Source organism: Rhinopithecus roxellana, chromosome 14 (genome assembly GCF_007565055.1).
Source record: "Rhinopithecus roxellana isolate Shanxi Qingling chromosome 14, ASM756505v1, whole genome shotgun sequence".
In the NCBI taxonomy this organism is placed as follows: domain Eukaryota; kingdom Metazoa; phylum Chordata; class Mammalia; order Primates; family Cercopithecidae; genus Rhinopithecus; species Rhinopithecus roxellana.
This window is the reverse complement of record NC_044562.1, coordinates 51214029-51221882: the sequence shown is the minus strand read 5'-3', so window position 1 is coordinate 51221882 and position 7854 is coordinate 51214029. Positions and strand designations below refer to the sequence as shown.

The following is a 7854-nucleotide window of genomic DNA, read 5'->3' as shown; positions in this document are numbered from 1 at the left end:
GTGACACTCTTGGCAATAGCCAAACCAAGGAGTAAAACATGTCTATCAAACTGAACCTAAGCTAACAGCATGTGGTATCATAATTATATGAGGAGTGCTTCCTAAATCCTGATTTCTTAGAGAAGCAAGTGAAGAACGTACCCAGTGCTTTCATTTTGCTGAGTCACCATGTTGAAAGAGAGAACCATCAACCACTTACTGAATGAATCACTTTTTTTTTTCTTCTAAGTAATTCACTCTTCTTTAAGAACTGGCAGGCATGAAGCTACCAGGACTTGCGCTATCTGTCTTGTCAACAATAATACTCACCCAGGGATTACAGAAATGCTCTGAATAATAACATAGATTAGACACAATCTAAATTCTCGTAGTAGGAAAGAGTTACAGGAGTTACAGTACATCTACACCAAGAAATTTCAAAGGAATTGTATGCCCATGAAATAAAATGTAGATAGGCAGGTCTTCATAAAAGTAATGTATACCTGCCTCTTTAAAGTGTTCTAGGATCATAACCAAAAAGATTATGTAATTCAGACAAATGGGCCTTCGGAGAGGTATATCCATTCTTGGTCTGACAAGGGATCAGGACAAGACAGGCGTAGTGATCTCAAGTCCCACTTGGCCTGTGGACAATGACTGAGTTGGACTTTTGAGGTACAGAATCCAGACTAATTTATGGGAACCAAAATGAAGTTGCACTTGAACTGTTTTATATCTTCTGTGGCACTTTAATGAAAACCATGCACTGAAAAGCCCATTGCCTAAACCATCCCATTCACAGGCATTCTATGGTGCTGCTTTACTCCTTTGAAATCCCCAACATTCTTTGCTTCAGCCAAAAAATGTAGTGGCACTGACTGCAGAGGGCGGCATTTTAAATGTACTTATGTCCAAAAGGTAGATGCAAATGCTCCAGACCCCCCTTTCCCTTTGTTAGCATGGATTAGGTCAGTAGGCAGCCTTGTATTGAGGAGGAAGGTGTAAGAGGAGTTAGTCTGTTTGGGGGTGGGTCTGGTGGGTCTGGGGTTGGGAAAAGAACAACAGTGGTAGTCTTGGTCTGGCCAGAATGTGCTGTAAAAAGTTCTCTATGCCCTGATAAGAGAAGGAGGAAGTTCTCTGTAAGGTCCTCTGAGCTGGCCACACCATGGTCAAATCATCGTGACATTCCCCTGGCCTTGTGATAACGTACTTTGTGATATTCCCCATCCTTGTGAATGTACTTTGTAACATTCCTCCCCACCCTTGTGACAATACACCCTCCCTGCCCTTGAGAATGTACTTTGTAACATCCATCCCCTGCCCTCAAATAATTGCTCCTGACCTCACCGCCTATCCCAAACCTATAAGAACCAGTGATAATCCCACCACCCTTCGCTGAGTCCTTTCTCAGACTCAGCCCCTCAGCACCCAAGTTAATAAACAGCCCTGTTGCTCACACTAAGCCTGCTCAAGTAGTCTCTTATACAGACGCTAGTAACATTCTCCTTCCCTGAGGAAGAGCAGAAGGAGAGAACTTATCAGCATTCAGGAATGCTATGAGGGAAGATGTGGCACTCCAAAGGCAGGAAACCATTTCAAAGAAATGTACTCAGAGTTGGGCGGTCAATAAGGATTGCTCTCAAAGGAAAAAGATGGTGTCACAATTCTGCCAAAGGCTGCTCCGAAAAAAACGTTTACCCTTATAAAAATAAAGGGGCCAGGCGTGGTGGCTCACGCGTGTAATCACAGCACTTCGGTGGGCGGATCACGAGGTTGGGAGATCAAGACCATCCTGGCCAACATGGTGAAACTCTGTCTTTATTAAAAATACAAAAAATTAGCCGGGTGTGGTGGTGCACGCCTGTAGTCCCAGCTACTCAGGAAGCTGAGGCAGGGAAATCGCTTGAACCCGGGAGGCGAAGATTGCAGTGAGCCGAGATCACACCACTGCACTCTAGCCTGGAGACAGAGCAGGACTCGGTCTCAAAATAATAATAACAACAACAACAACAATAATAATAATGACTTATCTTCTCCCTATCCTTCTAAATCTTGGAACATAGATAATTTAATGGCACTGGGAGTTGCAGTGTTGGGGGAGTGGTAGAGCTATCAAACCCAAGGAGTCAGCTTTCCATTTCCCAGGAGCTGAAGAGGGCTGGGTAGAATCAGCCCTGCTTTTTACCATTCTCTTCATTGACATCTATTCTGCCCCTGTTCGTTTGAGGATCACAAAGGCTTTCCTGGTCTCTTAGAGTTTGACATCGAAACCCCAGGAGAGGCAATGTGGAGGGGTATGTGATGGATGAGCATCTTTAAAATTACAGAAAGGGGTTCCCCCATTGTGAGAACACTTTTCAATCTATCCTCCTTTGGGAAAATTAAGATATTCTAAACTTTAAGAAAATGCTGTCAACTTTAATAGGAAAAAAAAGACTAAATTATTTGGAATTTATGGGAATGCAATCCAGTTGTGATGGTAAATAGCTTTTTTTTTTTTTTTTTTTTTTTGAGTTGAAGTCCCACTCTTTTTGCCCAGGCTGGAGTGCAATAGAGCGATCTCGGCTCACTGCAACATCCACCTCCCGGGTTCAAGCGATTCCACTGCCTCAGCCTCCTGAGTAGCTGGGATTACAGGCATGTGCCACCACACCCAGCTAATTTTGTATTTTTAGTAGAGACGTCGGGGAGGGGTTTCACCATGTTGGCCAGGCTGGTCTCGAACTCCTGGCCTCAGGTGATCCATCCTCCTTGGCCTCTCAAAGTGCTGGGATTACTATTTATCCAGCCCGGTAAATAGTTTTAAAAGTCTCTTTTATTTAACCTAACAAGGGGCAAAGATTGTCTAACTTAAGTTTCAATTGTTTTTATTTCCCCTGCTTCCCTTCTCATAATAGTTCGAGTGGAGAAATCACAAAATCGTAAGTTTAGACCTAAAAAAGGCCTCAGAGGTAATTTCTTCCCCTTCATTTTATAGATAAGAAATCTCAGGCCTGACATGGTGGCTCACACCTGTAATCTCAATGCTTTGGGAGGCCAAGATAAAAGAATCATTTAAGCCCAGGAGTTGGATACTAGACTGGGCAAGACAGTAAGACACCCCATCTCTAAAAATTAAAAAAAAAAAAAAAAAGAAATTTGCCAGGCACAATCGTGTGCACCTATAGTCCCAGTTACTTAGGAGGCTGAGGCAGGAGAATCCCTTGAGCCTGGGAGTTCAAGGTTGCAATAAGCTATGATCTTGCCACTGCACTGCAGCCTAGGTGACAGTGAGACCCTGTCTCAGAAAAAAAGAAAAAAAAGAAAAGAAATCTCAGAAAGGATAAATAGCTACATGTAGGAAGTCAAAAAGTTGCAGGAGAAACATTAAGTATCGATAATTCATAAAATAAAAATCAGATCCATGAATCCTGAGTTTGTTGTAGAAAATGTCATTACACTTAACTATATTTTCTCTGCAGATCTGAATATGTGTTTGTTGTCTCTATTTTTGTTGGTTAAAGAATGGATCAAGGTTTTCCAAAATTGTTTTTTGTTGCCACAGTGGAAATCTACAAAAATGGGTAATAGGCTATTTTGGGACCATTGTTCAGAAGTGCATTTATCTTAGAAATGGTTACCATGGAGATGAGCACACGTTGTGTGACTCTACAGCTTGCAAGTTAGAGTCATCTATGCTACTAAGACATAAATAGCTATATATACACACAGATGCAGAAGAGCTCATGCACACATGCACAATAAAGTTATGTTGTTCCTCTTTTTGTAAAATAATAATAAAATTCCATGTAGTGCTGACCTTTGGTGGTGGAAGGGCCTGCAAATTGTAGATATTTTAAAATGTAATATTGTATGATGATATAAAAACCATTTTTTAAAGACATCATAAAGTAGTCTGAATCAAGTTTAAAGAGTAACAACATACTTAACAAGTAAAATAAATAATGAGAACATGTTTCTTAGACATCACTGCTTCTTCAAGTAGAAATATAAAAATCAAAAGGTAAAAAACAAACTCAGAATATATTACAAGAAGTTCTTGAGTTATTTTTCCCAAAGCACTCAATATTGGGCATAGGTAGTTACCTAATTTCTCTCTCCCTCTCTAGCTAGTTAGGTACTTTCTTTCTCTTTCTTTTCTTTCCTTCCTTCCCTTCCTTCCCTTCCTTCCCTTCCTTCCCTTCCTTCCCTTCCTTCCCTTCCTTCCCTTCCTTCCCTCCTTCCCTTCCTTCCTTCCTTCCTTCCTTCCTTCCTTCCTTCCTTCCTTCCTTTCTCTCTCTTCCTTTCCTTTCCTTTCCTTTCCTTTCCTTTCCTTTCCTTTCCTTTCCTTTCCTTTCCTTTCCTTTCCTTTCCTTTCCTTTCCTTCCTTTCCTTCCTTCCTTCCTTCCTTCCTTCCTTCCTTCCTTCCTTCCTTCCTTCCTTTCTCTCCCTTCCCTTCCCTTCCCTTCCCTTTCTTTCTTTCTTTCTTTCCTTCCTTCTTTTCTTCTTTCCTTCTTTCCTTCTCTTTCGTTTGTTCATTCCCCTTTTTTGTTTTTTTATTGAGACGAGGTCTCACTCTGTCACCCAGGCTGGAGTGCAGTGGTGCAATCTCCTCTCACTGCAACCTCTGCCTCCTGGGTTCAAGCAATTCTTCTGCCTCAGCCTCCCGAGTAGCTGGGACTATAGGCGCCCGCCACCACGCCCGATTGTTTTTGTATTTTTAGTAGAGACAGGGTTTCACTGTGTTAGCCAGGATGGTCTCGATCTCCTGACCTTGTGATCCACCCACCTCGGCCTTCCAAAGTGCTGGGATTACAGGCGTGAGCCACCGCGCCTGGCCTTGTTTCCCTTTTTTGCTTGGATTTTTCTTTTTCTTCAGGAATGTTTCCCCCTCTGTGTCCCCAGGCAGCTACATCACCCTAGAGAGGCCAAAATGGTCACAGCCCTCTGGAATGCTCACTGGCAGACAGAAAAAGCACCCGCTGGATGCTGAGTGAGTCTGCAAAAAAAATAAATATTTTAACGTGTAAATTCCCAAGAGACTAGCTACTTTCAGTGATAACTTGCAGAGATCACAAAGGCATATATTCTGATAAAGTTAATTTGCTTGAATATTTTTACCTTTTTCTTTACATTTTATAATGGATGTTTTCAAATTTTCAAACGAAAAATGAAAGGATAGTAAAATTAAGACGCTTCCCATGTACCCATCACCCAGCTTCAATACTTATCAACATATGGCTAATTCTGTTTGGTTTACGACCCTCCTTTCCCCATCGTTTTAAATCAAATGCAAAACGTCGTAATAACAACTCTTTTGAATAATTGAACTCGTCAATAGGAAACCTTTTTTCCTCCACAATTTGAAGTTTTTTTCTATTTTCCCTGGAAACTTCAAAGGCTTCATTGTGTATAGGGTGCAATGCGGGGTACTAAATTCAGTAGCGTGTAAGTAATAATAACTGGAATAATAATAATAATAATAATGCTTTCTCCATCATGCAAGTGATTAAATACACCAATGATTTAGCCACATTTAGCTTTGAAGCTACATGCCATCATTCATCTATTTCTTGTGTGAAAAGCAATCTTTTCTCATGCACCAGAGTTAATTTTTTCAAGACTAACTACTGCAAATATATTTAAGCCTATCTTTAAAGTAAGCCATGTACTTTCACTTGTTTTGTAGAATCACAAGAATAAAATAAATAAAATAAAATAAATGTTTTCTGCTTTTTTAAGACAGCAATTTTAATACATCTGATTAGTAAACAAACACCTTATAATAGCTAAAGAGTACACAAAAAGTACAACTATAAAACAACTAGTCATCTTTTACGAACTTTTCATTAAAAATAGCCATGTATGGGCTGGGTGTGTTGGCTCACACCTGTAATCCCAGAGCTTTGGGAGGCTGAGGTGGGCAGATCACTTGAGGCCAGGAGTTCGAGACCATCCTGGCCAACATGATGAAGCCCTGCCCTGTCAGTAATAAAAATACGAAAATTAGCCACGTGTGGTGGCACACGCCTGTAATCCCAGCTACTCAGGAGCTCGGGAAACTAAGATGGGAGAATCGCTTGAACCTGGCAGGCAGAAGTTTCAGTGAGCCAAGATTGCACCTCTGCACTCCAGCCTGGGTGACAGAGTGAGACTCTGCCTCAAAAAAAAAAAAAAAAAGTCATGTATGATTTATCAGTATATGCTGCCATTTTCAAACTTAAACATCATTAGTTTTAGAGATAAAATCACAAAATACAAAACCTAGGTCAGCAAAAAAGCTGATTATATAACCTTTATTTGCTTTCATTTTAGTACTCTTATCACACTGCCTTCTAGAACTTCAGTACTGAATAACTAGTGAAATTTTCCCCCTAAATTTGTCCATCTAATATGGCATATTTTCAAATGAAATATTATTTATCAATGTATTAATAATTAGATCCAAGCCTTTAAAAATAAATATAAAGTTTTAAAATCTTAATCTTTTAAATCTGTCTTGGGAAGTAAAAGATTTTTAATGTAGAATGAGAGACCCCTCAGAAATCAGAAAAAATACCTTTTCACTCTACGTAGCCTCATCTAGATTAATTAATATGTCTTTAAATAACCATTGTTTGAAAAAAGCTAGTGTTTCACCTTTATGTATAGCTCTAGTGCTTCTAGCATTTAACTATTCATCATTATAAAATATCTACATAAATACTTTCAGGAAAATATACAGTTTTTTAAGGAATATTTCCAGTAAAAAAAGTTACAGGGGACTCCTGACTCAATTGAAAAAGAAAGGATTGAAGATTAAAATAGAGACATGTCATATTGCATTGGACCAGTTGATTATCCTAAAGAATACTGACACCACAATAAATTTTGAAGGAAAGTGCTATAGCTTTCTAATTCATCAATTAAAAATCCAGAAATAGGGATGCTTTCCTTAATCAACTGGATCAGTTGATGTTTAATCCAAACATTTTCTCAGCTTCTTGGATATTATTCTGTTGTTGTCTCTACCAGTACATAAGACAGTGCATTCAATAACTTTATTACACACCATATCCTTTTTAGTTGACATAAAAGTACTTCTTTTAAACTTCAAGATACATTCCCTATTATTTTGAATATCCTAGGATTTTATTAATTTAGTTCACATTATCCATATTATTCCTGATTCATTAAAACAATTTGATCATATTTCTTCCCAGCTTTTTACTATTTTAAATTAAGTCATATATGCTTTGTATAAATAAGCATTATTAATAATTAATAGCATTTTAAAGGAGGAGGATAGATTCCTAGAAGAAGGTAGGGAGGTCAACATTATCTGAAAATGACACTCTGGAAGTGAATTTTCCGTCATGGACAGTCTAGCACTTTCCGGACACAACCTCCAGCTGCCTCTAGTTATACACCATCATATCTTTTCAAGCTCTTTAATTTGGCAGCTCTTCTACCACCCTATTGAAGTCGTTCTACGAAAAATCATCAGCTGATCTCATTGTATCATGTCAATTTAACTTGTCTTCATTCTCTGTATTCTGACTTCTCTGTAACTTTTTACAACATTGAACAACTTTTCTTTTTCTTTTTTTTTTGAAATTCTATTTACCTTTGAATACATGGTCCAGGCTTTCACTGGTTTCTATAACTTCTCTTTATTTATTTATTTTTTTCATGTTTTGTTTCTTTTCAAAACTCCAAATTTTGTTCCCTAAACCATCGTTCCTTCCTGGGCTTTCTGTAAACTGGTTCCTTTGAGAAGTTCCTATCTTCTCATTCAGCCATCACCTTTATGTGAATGACCTCAACTCAACTCAGATATCCTGGCTTCATCACTCATTCATCCGTCCATGAAATATTTATTGAATGCTTACAATGTGGCAAGCACTAAATAGATAA

The 7854-nt window shown here is 38.9% G+C and overlaps 1 non-coding gene across 1 annotated transcript; it reads right to left on the bottom strand.

The window, feature by feature from the left end:
* Window positions 1-4849: 4849 nt before the first annotated feature.
* Window positions 4850-4961, bottom strand: LOC115893379. The gene has a single exon (XR_004053391.1). It is a non-coding gene; the product is annotated as a small nucleolar RNA SNORA77 (small nucleolar RNA).
* Between the last annotated feature and the right edge of the window lie 2893 nt (window positions 4962-7854).